We start from the raw sequence: 15,236 nt of genomic DNA on the forward strand, positions 1-15,236 counted from the left end.
AATGTCATAATTCCTAAATTGTACATATGTGATATTAATGGCAATGTGTAATACAGTGAGTTGTTCAGTGTTTGAAAGTGCCTGTTGCCATCTCTTTTTAAAACATTTTTCCTTCATCTTGTTTGCAACCTCATGATGCTGGCACAGATTTGGTTGAGCTATCAATATTAACCACATTCCTTAAAACAAGAGCACAGGCCTACCAAATTGGGCAACCATTTCTGTACTTGTAGATGGGACTGCCAATGAGACCTCCTACTCTACTAACAGGTGCGAGGTAATATAAGACGAAATTTGTGCTTAAAACACATCAGTACTGCTGTTCTGCTGTGGATTGGTATCTCTTTTGATACATCTGTAGCCTTATAATGATCTGCATGAAAAATAAGATTCAACCTACCTGTGCTAGTTAAGTGATATAATAACCCCATCATTTACAAATCTCACTTGCTGTCCTCGTATGTACGATTCTAGCATTAGGAATGTTAAAGTCCTGCCTCAGTCGAGACTGTTGCTCATGAAGCCAGTCATTCTTCTTCTGCTTGTTATTACTTTTGCTTGTTCCGTAACCTGGACTTGCAAATACTGCATGTTGTATTCATAGTGCCATAACAGTCTGATACAGATCATTATAATGCCTGCCAGCTTATCCTTTACATCTGAATAACTTTTTTAATGCGGCTGAATTGGATGCATGAATATAATGTTGCTTTCTGAAATATATTTTTGATATGCATTGTTTATTAATGCCAAAAGTCCATCAAGAGGGTCTGATTTTCTAAAATGTTTCTGTTACTCTCCACTGACCATGTCCCCACACTGACTACTTAATAGCGGGAGCTAGCTATCAGATCTCCAAGGTCATCACACTACAGTTTTTTTACAAAAGTCTTTGCAGATGCCAACCCTTTAGCTGTTGTCAGTGTACTTTGCTTATGCTTCACGTAACTTGCACAATACCACCACATCATACATTTCAGCCTGCTCTCCAGAATCCTGTGTATACTGGGGTGAATAACAGATTGTGTAAAGACCCCATGGACTCCACAGAAAAAAGTGAATTAGCCATCAACTCTCCACTCCCACCCCCAACATAGTTACACAAACTAGAAAACTGGAATTTTAGGTAGACACCTTTTATCCCTACATTAGTGGGCTGTTATATGTATCAATAGTTTGCTTTCAGTCAGTATTAGCAGTATCTTATGGAGACCCTCTGTGTTCTGGTGGTTTCCATGTACAGCGGGGTTGCAATTAATGGGATATCAGTACTTTCACAGAAAAATTTAAAACAGTGTATGAGGATTGTGTTTATGATGGCTACAAATTCAGGGATGTAGAATGCATGCTGGCTGTAGAACGATATGCTCAACTATGCGGACTGTTATACCATGGACATACTACTAGGGCCGCAGTATCCTGATGTTAGAGTTGTGTCTGATAGTGTATCACACCTCTGCAGGAATAATTTTTCCTGACTTTTATTTAATATTTGCATGTTTAAATTTTAGCTGTTTGTAGATTGCTTTGTGATAAAGCACTGTAATAGTAGGTGAGTTGAACTAATGTTGCTATAGACTTCTTTACATGTCTAAAAGCTCTTGCTAGAATAATCTGGATTTCAGGACTGTATTTTGAGTTTCTGAGTTGTCCACACCTTGCTGTGGTAGATGGAAGTCTTTCTGCTTATCAGTGGGAGTGGTAAGCACTGAGCAACCTATCTATCGCTAGAGGAGTGGTTTCCAGCTCTAAAATTGTACCTCACTGGCCATTTGGGGCTGCTTTCTATCCCTTTTAACTTTCTGCCTTAAAAACCCATGTTTGTGCAATGTGCAGCTAGGGTAAATTATTACCGGTGCCAGAAAGTGTACTCTTCAAATTTTCCCTTAGATCTTGCTAGTTTTCATCTTTTTGCACTCAAACTAGACTATTTAAGTCCAACACTACCTCAGAACTTCTTGTAGCATTTACTGTAACATATATACTGCTACCAGCACTAAACTCTTCATAAAGGAAAGTAAGAAAACAGCTTCAGTACTTAATATACTGAGCACCTATCCAGGCATGTCTAAAGGTCAGTTCCGTTTGCTATTTCCTGTCAACCTAGTTTTACTTGGGCATCCTGAGGCAATGTAGCAACTGCCTCATGTACACAGACAACCCTCTCCTCTTACCTCTCAACACTATGACTTGTGAGAGATGCACATATATAGCCAAACTGGAAGCCAAGCACTCTCCACCCAAGACTGGATTAGCCAGTCAAGAGATGAAGGTTAACAACGGTACCACACCACATTCAGCATATAGCCTTCCAGAACATACACCACCACAGCCCTCACATAGTAACATAAAACACATACCTACTTTCGTGGAGGCTCTCAATAAAAATCTGCCCCAAAAAACAGAGACCTCTGAGGCAGAAACGCAAACAACCACCAAATCCCAGCACAAACCATGAGACACATAGCTCACATAAACAGTGTGCCACTCAACCAAAGCCCATAAGGCAAAACGACTTACCCAATACACTAGTCATAGGTGACTCAATAGTAAGGCACACTGATGTCCCACTCACTAGGTTGAATAAGGAGAAAGTTACAGTCAGCTGCCTGTCAGGTGCCAGAATCCACCACATAACGCACGCACTTAGGTCACTTCACAACAGGTACAAATATGACTCTGTCATTGTCCATGTTGGTGTGAACCGCCTGAGACGTACCTCCCTGGACTACATGAAAAGAGACATAGAGGAGCTCTCGGATCTTGTAGCCCAGGCAGGTATGACCCTAGCTCTGAGTAGCATCCTACCGTCACCCAGAATTATACCATAGTACAAGCAGAAAATGACTGACTTCAATAATTGGCTGTGTTTCTGGTGCCATTCTAAGGGGATCCAGTTTCTGTCTGCCTGGGATGATATGATCAACAGACCTTGATGCTTCACCGGAGATGGCCTGCACATGTCACCACTGGGATTCAGGATACTGGCCAAGGCTCTTGCCACCCTTGTAGTGCCTTTTTTAGGCAATGTCCTGAAGACAAAATTACCATCGTAACAGCTATAAGCAAACAAAATCTGAGGTTTAAAATGGAGAACAGCGACATCTGTGCAGTGACCGAGACCTGGTTCAGAGCTCCAGACAGCACCCCAGCACTACCAGGCTATAATTCATACCACAACTTTCAGCCCCTAAACCTGGACCAAAGCACTAAAGGTGTTGGTGTTTCCATATTCATAAAGGATATGCACACCTCCAGACTAGTAGCCTAACATAATGCATCAGAGATACTTCAGGTACAACTAATAGTAGGGTACAACTGCAGTCCAGGTTGTAGCCTGCTGTAGATCCCCCACCATGTCAAAAGACTCCCACTCCACATTCCTAAACACACTGGAAAATATTAGGGTACAACCCATACCCTTGTACTGGGAGACTTTATCTACCCTTCCATTAACTGGGAAAATTACTCATGTACTAAAACACTTGCTCAACATTTTCTGGAATTCATTAATTCCAACGCCCTGGACCAACTCATTCTTACCCCCACCAGAGGTAGAAACATCCTTGACCTGGTCATTACTAACATGGACGACCATTGCTCTACACCAGTAATCAACTTCTCCCTGGTCAGATCTGACCACAAGCTAATCACCATGGATATCCACATCCCACCCTCAACCCCCCTAAAGGAAATTACCATAAAAAAAAATTCTCCAAAGCCAATTTTGGGCTTCTATAAACAGAGATGGCTAACTTCACGACACCCATGCAAATGCAAAATAGGTTCATGAGTGCTGAATCATACACCAATGCACTGTATGAGCACATACACAAGTGCATGGAATGGGCCATACTAAACAAAACCAAGACTCTCTCCTCCAAAAAAAGGAAGCCAATCTGGTGGTCCCCTACCGTAAACAAACTCTACAACAGAAGGAGAAAAACTGTTGCAGAAAAAGTCCCATGACTGGAAAAACTCACTTCATCAAATCTTCTAAAGCTAGCTATGAAAACAGAATTGCTGCAGATTCTAAAGACAGCCACAAGGCATTCTATAGCTATGTCAAGAATCTACATGGCAATACTCAGATCTGCTCTGAGTTATAGCACAATGGCAATACATATACAGAACCAACTGATATTGCCAACAGGTTCAGTGCGAACTTTACCCCCCTTTCGCCCCCTAAAGGGCCTATCACAATACCTGAGGAATACCAAATCCCTATTATCATGGCTACTCAGGTAAAAAACGCACTGTCCAAAGCCAAGAATACAGCTTCCATGGGACCTGATAATATCCATGGCTGTGTTCTACATGAATTACAAAGTGAACTGGCACCACACCTGAGTACCCTGTTCAGTCACAGCCTCATTTCAGGCTTTGTTCCTACTGAATGGTGCACTGCTATGGTCATCCCACTCCACAAAGGGGGGAGCGACTACAGACCCTGGGGACTACTGCCCCATTAGCCTGACGAGTCTGATATGTAAGGCTATGGAATGCATCTTCATGGATCTTATAAATAGGTACATAGGGAATCTCCAAACTCTGGACCCCACACAGTTTGGGTTTGTGAAGGGTAGATCATGCCTGGTCAACCTGATAGACTTCTTCGAGTCTGTCACCAGAGCTGTAGATGAGGGCAAGGTAGTTCATAAGCCTACCTAGATCTTGCCAAGGCCTTCAACACCATCCCTCACTCAAGAATCATAGATAGACTCACTAAACTAGGCATAAACCCCTATGTCATAAGATGGGTTGCCAACTGGCTCACTGATAGAACCCACACTGTTAAAGTAGCGGACTCCAAATCTGACTACCGACCAGTTACAAGTGGTGTCCCACAGGGATCAGTCCTAGGTTATCTCCTGTTTGGCATCTACTTCTCTGAAGTTCAAGCCAACACAAAGGGACTCTGGCTGACCAAGTTTGCAGATGATTGCAAACTGGGAGCCATTATTGATTCTCCAAATGATGTAGACATTCTACAAAAAGGCCTCACTGAGACCAATAACTGGTGCCAGAACAATGGCCTTAAGCTCAGTGCCAGAAATGTGCATTGTCATTCCCTTTGGGAAAAATTTGGTGCCCATGAACTACCACATAGGCGGTAGTCCACTAAACACCAATTGTGTGATAAGAGACCTTGGGAAACAGGTTGACAGCAACATCTCCTTTGATAACCATATTGCCACTGTAGTCAGAAAGTCCTTCTATGTGGCACATCTCATTACAAAAGGTTTCTCATCCAGGAAGAAAGAGGTCATAATTCCTCTCTACTCGTCCCTAATTAGACCTGTTATAGAATACAACATCCCATTTGGTGTGTACCTTACTAGACGCCTACAACAACTGGAAAAGCCACAGAAATACTTCGCTAAGAGGATCTTAGGACTTAGACACATGCCCTATATGGACAGACTCAAAAAACTCCAGCTGTACTCTGTCTCATATCGCCTACTTAGAGGTGATCTCTGATTGACCTACAAAGCCATGTCTGACCCAGAGCTGTTAGATATGCCACACCTAAAGAAATCCCAGTCCCCTCTGTGTCACATGCTCCAGGGACCTAAACCTCATTACCACAATAAACAGAACATGCTGGAGGGACAGGTTCCTAACCCAGAGACTTCCCATACTCTGGAACAAACTTCCCATTCACATCAAGCAGATCACTGGCCATCTTTAAGAGAAACCTTGCCGAGTGGATCAGCAATAGGAAATTCACCCCGAGGATCACTTCAGTGGCCTTGCTTGACAGGGGCACTGGGAACTAACTTCGGGTGGCATGATGCCAGGGAATCTTCTTGGGCTAAGCTTATATAGGCTCCAGGGCCGTTAGCCTAGTACACACCTATGAACCTATGGGAAAGAGGCACTCTTGAGTATTTGTTTGTTTACTGCTCTCAGTCAGGTTATACAGCCTACTTCCTTAGTTCCCAGTAATGTGATATTACAGCATTTTGATCCATGATGTCATCTGTTAGTGTTTATATGTAGAGGGCTTTTTACCCATACTGCCTCCTGTCAAAGGGCTGTGCTCCTCACCCTTCTCCTTTAATATTCTAACCCTGAGTCTGCCGTTAGTTAAATTACTGGTCTGTCAGAGCTAAAGAATACAAATTTGCATTATTGTGGCTTTAGGAGTTATTAATTTGAGGAACCATGATCATGTATAAAATGGATCTTTGCAGTCTTGAAATGCAGTAGGTATGACTACATGGATGTTCATTTCCTTCATTTTTTATCACAGTAAGAAACATTTGCTATGAAAACTTTGTATAAGTGGAAACCTGAATGTTTGATATTTGTACATCAGACACTGTGATCTTTAAGAGTGGAGAATTAAAAGAATCCTTACAAGATGAAATTGTGGTACCGCCTAGTTGTTTATGATTTCTTGAATGATCTTGTGTTGAGTTATCAGAAACTTCACTCCAAGTTACTTCACATTGCAATGCTTATATAATGTACCACTGGGCATAGTCTGCCATTACTTTGATCATGATATACACATTTTCCTCTGCCTAATATACAGGACCCTGTGTTTATTTATTTATTTATTTTACAACTTATTGTCTAGGTTAGTCAAATTGAGCAGAGCCCCTTTTTAGCAGTAGCCCATGGAGAAATGCACAATAACAAATCATTTGTTACATACATATACTATGCATCAAGATATGAATAATTATAGGTAATACATTTTTCAAATAAACTGTCAGCAGCAGCATGCAAAGTGAAAACAATTGGACACTTTTGTACAAACGGTTATGAATTGTAAAACTAACATAATAATACTAAGGCAAGCTAATATATACACAATATGCACAGAGTATATACAGACCTAGTTTTGAATGAAAGATTTATACCCCAGGTAGCATATCTCTCACCTGTCCAGATTTTTGCAGAATGTCTGTATATTTTCCTCATATTTTTGTCTGTGCCTTATAAAAGTTGTGATTTTTGGACCATAGCCTTCAAAAAAGGTATACAAATGCAAAACCCATGGTTCTAGCAACTTTCTAAGTTTACATTAACAGTATTTAAAATCTGTCTGTATTTCTGGGCCTTTGTTTTCCCCCATTTTGTCTGGGTTTGTCCAGATTTCTTGAGGTTGAGAGGTATACAAATCTGAGACTAACTGGTGTGTAAATTTATATGCAAAAGAAAAGCTAATGTATAAAAACAAAATGGGGAATAAATGGAAAAGTGGGTCGTCTGCATATCTGCTAGTTGGAAGAGCCATCATTCAAGCAGATTTTGGAGAGTATATGCTCTCACTGGCATCCCAGCAGTAGCAGATTGTTGTGGCTGTTTCCATCCCTGCCCTTTAGGGGGAACATGCTACCTGCATCAGTGTGGGGACTCATAATGTCCCCCCCTTGTAAGTGCAAGTTCCCATGCAATTGCTGATGAGGGCTACAGCCAGGCAGTGGCTTGGTTAGCTCTAAGCTCGCCACTAGGATGCATATCACAACAGTACCCATCCTGCAAGGAATTGCAGCTGTGTGTGTCCTGCCATCTTCCCAAGGATGGTCATGCTTATCCTGCCCCATTAGCTTTTTCTGGTACCTAAACTGCAACCTGAACTTGGGTCACCTGGGCTGTACTCAGGGTTAATCCCTTTACACCACCAGAGCCATTGCCATTCTTACGTAACATTCTTGTTAACCTTTATATTGTTTTCTATGTTATATTCTGCTTTCCCTACATCTTTTAAAGATTTTTTTTAAATTTTTCATTAATAGTAAAATGATTTTTAGGGTGGCACAGTGGCGCAGCGAATACCAATGTCACTTACAGAAAGAGGTTCCCTGCTTTGATTCTCAGCTGGGGTGCCTTCTGTGCGGAGTCTGTATGTCTTTGCTGTGTTTGCATGGGTTTCCTTTGGGTTCTGCAGTTTCCACCTGCATTCAAAAGACATGCAGTAGGTGGATTAGACACTAAATTGGCCATAGGTGTGTGTGTATGTAAGAATGTGGTGTGGAGGGTCAAACATGGCAGGGCTAGCCACCCAGTAGTGTAAACCTTGGCTTTAGATGATTGTCACCATTGAAGCGACACCCCAATCCCCATGTGCAAAAATGGGAAAAGGGGTTGTGGATGGATGGATGGAATAGTGAAATGATTGTTAATGCTATGTCTATAAGTAAGTGTTTAATATAAATAAGTAAATATCAGTGGCAACATGTTGAAAGTCAAGGAATATTTCACTTGTCAGAAAAGTATGGCTGTATATGGTATTAGATGTGGGTGTGACACTCCTAAGTGGTACATTGGGAAAACCAAATCAAAGGTTAAAATTAGAATCCAAAAACATCTACATGATGTGAGAAACAGAAAGGGAGTTGATGGATGGGAATCCCATAGTGGGCGAGCGGAAGACTGTAAATGTATTGGTGTGGCTACTATGGGTTCATCTTGTGGGGATATAATGGTGGTTTTGAAGCAATTACAAGCAGGGATGATTTTGAGATGTAATATTTAATGCCTAAAGGCTTAGAAGCATTTGTTTTAATATCATTTTTGTTGAAGTCACAGCATATATATTATTTTGATTTCCTTTTGCTGCTCTTCTATGTTAATGTGAAAGTTCTATGAATGGATATTGTTCTTACAGCTTTTAGACTTAATTTCCTTGAGTAAGGTATGTATATATTTTTAGGCATATTACTAAAGCACTAAGATGAATAAAAGGTGTTTTCTTCTCTGCTGAGCATGATGCAGTGTGCTCGTCAGCAAATACCATCACTCTTACTGTGACTGACGAGATCTTCTGACTTCTGCAAAACAGCAACATTATGTGGGTATCTTAGGAGATGCATCTCTGACTTTTCACTGTCCCACATTAAATATGAAACTATGAAAGCTCTAAAATAGTTGAAAATGACTTACAAAAATTCCTCTGCACTATCTTCTGAAGAAAAAAGTTCCATAGCCACTGTTTTAGGAATGTGGATTAATTTTGTTCTTCCATACATCTTCGTCCTCTATGACTGCTTATTACTGGTGATTTTCTGGAAGGCAAACTGCGATAAAAGCTGCAAATATTAAATTTCAGTGGCTCTGAGATCTTCCCTACTCTATTCGTCTGTTATTATAAATTTTACTTTTATGCATATGTTTAATACTATATGCCGAAGCAATATGTTTACTATTTTCTATGTATTATTTTTGGGCAAATTATCAAGGACTGAAGTCAGTAAATAATGACAGATATTTGAGTTTCAGACTTCGTAGCCTTCAAAAATGCATACTAAAAACCTGTGGTTTTAGCAGGTTTCTAAGTTTACAATTGCAAGTAACAATATTTAAAATCTGTCTGTATTTCTGGGTCTTTGTTTCCCCCATTTTTCTCTGGGTTTGTCCATATTTCATTAGGTTGAAAGGTATGCAAGTCTGACCCCAGGATTCAAGAAGCTCGACGCAAGGACGGTTTTAGCCTTGCGCTGAGCGTCCTCACTACAGATGGTGCAGCAGTTCCATATGAATATGTATGAGGGTGCGCGCCGCCCCCTCGACGTGCACAGGAAATGTGTGCGAGTGCAGGGGGCGTGTACAAGTGCTCTTCGGAGGTGTAAACATGCCCCGACAGTTGCAAAACCTACTATGCCTACTAGTAGAGCCCGACTCTAATAGTAAGTCAGTAATTCAGTGTCTGTGGATACCGAAATGTATGATAAGCATACAAAAGTGTCCATGAACAGTGAAATAAAATCGAAGTAGTAAACACACAAGCACGTATTGGAATGTTGAGCCCTATCCCTAGAACTTTCACAATTAGATACCCTGTGTCCCTATTATACATTTGAATTGCTGCAATATTGAAGGTGTAAGCAAAGCGCATCGTGTTTGCGCGTTGCTGCCCTCCGCCGAGCGTAGCTTACACATCAAATTCATTCAAATAGAGAAAAACATGTGGAATCAACGTAAATGTCAATAGTGTAGTGTTTAGAGCATTCGCCTAATGAACAGGCATTCACAGTTCGAGCCCAACAATAGCACATATCATTTTCCATGTGGAATGAATGTTATTTTGCTGTAAAACCGACATAAGAGTATTGCATGAGATATTTAACTTAAATATCATTCAAGCAAAGTGGCACTGTCATAATGAATAAGGCACTAGTAAGCAGGTGTAAGCACAAATAAGCAGCAGTAAACACATATAAGTAAACAGTGCCCAGCATAGGAAATGTATATAAGTATGTACAGATATATAATATATATATATATATATATATATATATATATATATATATATATATATATATATACATATACATATACATATATATATCTATCTATGAAGAAAGAATGACGTAACAATAAAGCATACAAAAGGAATGAGAAGGAACTCAACAGCAACCCTAGTATTATATAGCGCTGTCAGCGTATGTCATATCAAGCTGGGCAGGAGTGAGCAAAGCACTGCTACTCACACCACAGGCAGGATATTACCAGTGGGAGTAACATTGTTGATCTGCTAAGTCTACTTTACACACAGAGGGTAGTCCCTGGTGGCACTACCCAAAAATTGATAGGCTATTTGGCCATCCGACCATTTCACAAGCAAGGGCAGGTATGTTCAAGGACTAAATGGTGGGAGAGCCTGAGAATACATGGGTTGGGACAACATACGTGTAGGGTCCCTAACGCTTAGAAGAGGGCAATGTGTGGAGGTGTGTCATGGCTGCGATAACAACTGGACAATGGATGGTATGCGTGTATTTTGAACTCGGGTGGGGTGAGGAACCATGGGTATAAAATTATGGAGCCAGGTGTGCCAGGGTTGGATGGGCTGGTTCTAATTGGACCGCCCCGTGGAGGTCAGCGAGTTCATTACAAGTATGTATGCATACACACATGCAGACATCAGTATGTAGAAGTACATTCTTTGTAACACATTCATTCCATTTGCAGACATAAGTAACATGAGTGTGCCCTTACAAACCTTGACAGTAGATAGAATAATAGGTTGTCCATAAGAGGGAAGGGACGAAACTGCTAAAATGCAAAAGTGTGTACAATGTCTGCAGTCAGTGCTGTACTGAAAAAAATCAAATGTGAGGACTTTCCCACACATGGAATCATTCCTGTGATCTGCCTGCTACGGCAACGCCAGTTACTAAACGGTCTATTTGTAAAAGAAATACACCGAACACGTACATAATTAGGCTCTCATGTGTAATGTGTGCGTTACCACATAGTCATACTTATTAATTTATTGTAGTGTCATGTTAACGGGAGTAAGGATCTAATGAAGTATAGAGTTTAATCTTGACATAAACACATGCATGTCCCATGTGGGACAACCCAAAAATTGTGAATAGTGTCCTTTTGGTCGCTCATGTCACCAATATTTGTGGACTAAAAGTTTGGGAGTTCTGAGGATACGTGGAGTGAGTCAACCGAAGGGATGGATCTGTAGGAGTAGGGAGTGGCCAGTATTTAGTAGTGTGGATACACCACAAATCCAACTGGAGAATGGATGACTGCAGTGTTAGGGAGGTGTTGGGGTGGGTGTTTGAGGAACCAGGAGCCATGGGTATATGGGTATATATGCAAATGAAGCAGAACAGCAATAGTGTATTGGTTAGAGCAACCGCCTAACGAACAGACATTCCCGTTTCGAATCCCACTGCATCACATGCCATTTACCATTGGTAATCTGTACATGAACATATTGCGACATCTGTCTGCTGTGTAACCTGCAAAATAACAATTAAAAGTTAACTGGAGCAAAGTGTCAGTGTCATAATGAATAAGGCACTAGTAAGCAGCTTTAAGCATATATAAACACCAGTAAGCGTGTGTAAGTGCGTTTCCGTGGGGTATGCATTGCTTTACAGCACACACACACACACACACACACACATATATATATATATGTAAATATGTATGTATATGTATATATATATATATATATATATATATGTGTGTGTGTGTGTGTGTGCGTAGATATACAGAGATATACAGCTATGATAGGAAACAGCACACAAGAATGAAATATGTTCACAGGCTATGGCAATGGAAGTGAGGGGCCCAAGCAAGAAACTTGAAACACGTAGCATGACCTTTCATCCCCCCAGCCGGACACGAGAAACATACACACAAACAATGTAAAGAGTCCACTGCTCCCCAGACAACAGGCAGGATACAACCGGGGGGGGGGTACACAGTGCACCCGTGAATTCTAATCTTGAAACACAGAAAGGAGCGTCCCTTGCGGGACACCCCAAAAATTGGCAAGACCAAATGAAGGTGATAAACCGAACATTCTGGCTGGGATGTATACATACCCAGAATACAAGGGTGGGAAAGCCTGATGACCCATGGGTCGAGACAATTGTATGAAATGGGTCCCGTGAAGTGGAGAGTGGGCAGCGTGTAGTGGTGTGTCCAGAGCCGACCAGGACCCAGAGTAAGGATGGGTGCTGTAGAGGAGGTGCTGGTGGAGGAACTATGGGTAGCTACTTATGGGTCTAGGTGTGCAGGTGTTGGGTGATGTGGGCCTATACAGACAGCCCCAGGGATGTAAGCAAATGTGTTCATTCAGCAGAGGCATCACCCAATGAGCAGCCACACCCACTACCAGTACCACTGCAGCAAAGTGTAATCTATATGGAAAGGAATGGAATAACCAGATGTAGATGTATATATGTAGAGGTATGTGTGTGTATATCTACCTATAGCGACATTGAGATAAGCCTCTCCCTGTCCGTAGTAAAAATGTATACATACAGAGACAGAGTACATATACATACCCACATATAGATATATACATATGCTGACACCCATAGACCCATATGTTGTTAGATATATATATATATATATATATATATATATATATATATATATATATATGTATAGACAGCAATATATAAATATATATGTGTATGCATACATATACAGATATATCTGTATATAGTAATGTGTTTGTGTGTGTGTGTATGTATGTATATATATCTATATATATATATATAGATATATATACATGGGTAGGATGATAGACAAGACTGCATACAGGGTCGGTATATAACACATGTGGGGGGATAAACCTTGGACGGGGAGGGGGGGTTCGGCAGTCACAAGCCCATGAGGCCCCAGATGGAAACAGTGGGACGGAGGTCCCTAGCTATGGGCAGCCACCACTGCACCAAAACAGCCGCAAAGGTGGCAGTGCTGGGGGCTGTTTAGGAGGGGCAGGCTCACCTTGTAAATGTGACACTCTGGCCTCGAGCTGGTGTATCTGGCCTCAAAACCCCTTATTGAACCCCCTACGCACCACGTCCGGGACTGTACGACAGTGGACATGTTCCTGTATGGACCTGCTCCCAGGGGGGACAAGCCCCATCTTCAGTGGTGGTTCCACCAGAAGGTGGTGCAGAGCCAACAGAGGTGGAGGTCCAAGGCTGGGCCCCAGATGTGCTGGTGCCTGGTGCCATGGCCAGGTGAAGTGGGACAGGAGGTTCTGCCGGGACCTCCAAACCCATAGAGCCTATGGTGTTGCAGTTTAAACACAGATATGGCTTAGTAATAGTCAACAGCATTCAGGATTACTTATAACAGCATGCATAGATATGACCATCAACCCAACACAACAGACGGTATACATTTGCAGAGGGAGCACAACACATGCATATATACTGCATGACATCTGTACAAAGTGTAGAAGACTTGTGACCGCAGCTATGAACAGTGGCCCATTATTGGCATGTCACTGAGAACCCCAGACAGTGTCTGTCATACCACTGTTTCATGTGACATATGTCCAAAGAGGGATGTGATGGCAGTAACTCATCACTATCACCATGTATTGACTGCAATCCTCACACTATGCTCCTGCAGTTCACAGATCTGTGTTCAGTGAGTAACACAGGAAACAAATGGTTCCACACACTGACCAGTCCACAGATGGCCCTACAGATGGGGGTCCCTCACAAACAGAGCACTGTCTTGTCAGTTTTAAAATGTGCAGAATAGCCTTTACCACACCCAACTTTTTAAACTGGCAGTAGTCTCAATGAAGCATAGCTACGCTTACATGCTGTAGTCATGTCTGGCACATCACCCTCCTGCCTTTAGGCTATTTCCCACTGTGTATGTTGTTTGAGGAACATCCAGATATCATCTGTGATGCCGTTTACCAAACACCAGATCCAGGTACCACTCACAGAGACTGTCACGGGCAAACACCAACATGATGTTCCTAGATATTGTACTATGTTTCCATGCGATTGGCTATGGGAACATCATCAAAGCTGTTCCACATGCAATCAGCTAGAGGAGGACTGCAATAGGTGCAGAGGCCATCACCTGATCATGACCATCACTTACAAAACACAAGCTGCTGCTGAGCAGGTGTACAACTCCACATCCACCAGAGAGTGTGTGGGAGAGACAGACAGAGGCAAAGTACATCAGAGAAGGGCTTGGAGACTAAAACCTAAGCATTGTCTGTCACACACTTACCAGTACAAGGGTTCAAACCCCTGACTAGTCATTACTATTACAAGTGCATGCAGTTACTCCATGTGCCACAAAGATGACATGTTGGTGTGCTGTAAGAACATATATGTGTGCTGGTGAGTGACATCTGCAACAGAGATATAGTAGACATACATTAGGTGTAGCACACATGGCTGTCCACATGAACAGATGTCATTGTCAGCACAACCACACTGTCTAATGGACTCACATTGACGCACTTTGCCAGGCCCACAAATACACTTCCTAACTACTTAGTTTGCCACACTGCAGTAATGCACAGGTACTACATGCACCATAGGGGATATCTGGAGGTTCTATTGGCTAGGGCATGTGAACTTGTCTGACATCAGTCGGTGTGCCAATGGGAGTTATACTGGGTGTGACTGTGGTTGGGAGCATCATACTTCACATGCAGACACATGGTGCCAGTACTGACATGCATGTGTGCATTGCTTCATGGGTGTGTAGTGGTTGGCTGTGCAAGATGGCTGTACAAGGCTGGGTGTGGGGTAATCCTTGGCATCATGCCACCCGACGATGGTGTGCAGTGTGGTACAGGGGTGTAGTGTCTGCAATGTGCCACACAGATGGGTATTGTATGAACTGTCCTGACATCCTGGTTACCATTGTGTATGGCCATAGCTTTGCAATGCATGCCATGTCTGTGTTTGATAGTCCTTGACATGGACATTGCTTGGAATGTGCATGTCCCACAGTAATGTACAGTGACATGTACAAGT

At 42.0% G+C, this 15,236-nt stretch overlaps 1 protein-coding gene across 1 annotated transcript in view; it reads left to right on the plus strand.

Annotated features, from left to right (window-relative positions):
• The window catches only part of EPB41L1 (erythrocyte membrane protein band 4.1 like 1), a gene marked incomplete in the record, with an annotated part of 2,183,009 nt that overhangs the window by 1,677,175 nt on the left and 490,598 nt on the right, over positions 1-15,236 (plus strand).

This window comes from Protopterus annectens, chromosome 12.part0 (assembly GCF_019279795.1).
Source record: "Protopterus annectens isolate FY-2018-M chromosome 12.part0, PAN1.0, whole genome shotgun sequence".
In the NCBI taxonomy this organism is placed as follows: domain Eukaryota; kingdom Metazoa; phylum Chordata; order Ceratodontiformes; family Protopteridae; genus Protopterus; species Protopterus annectens.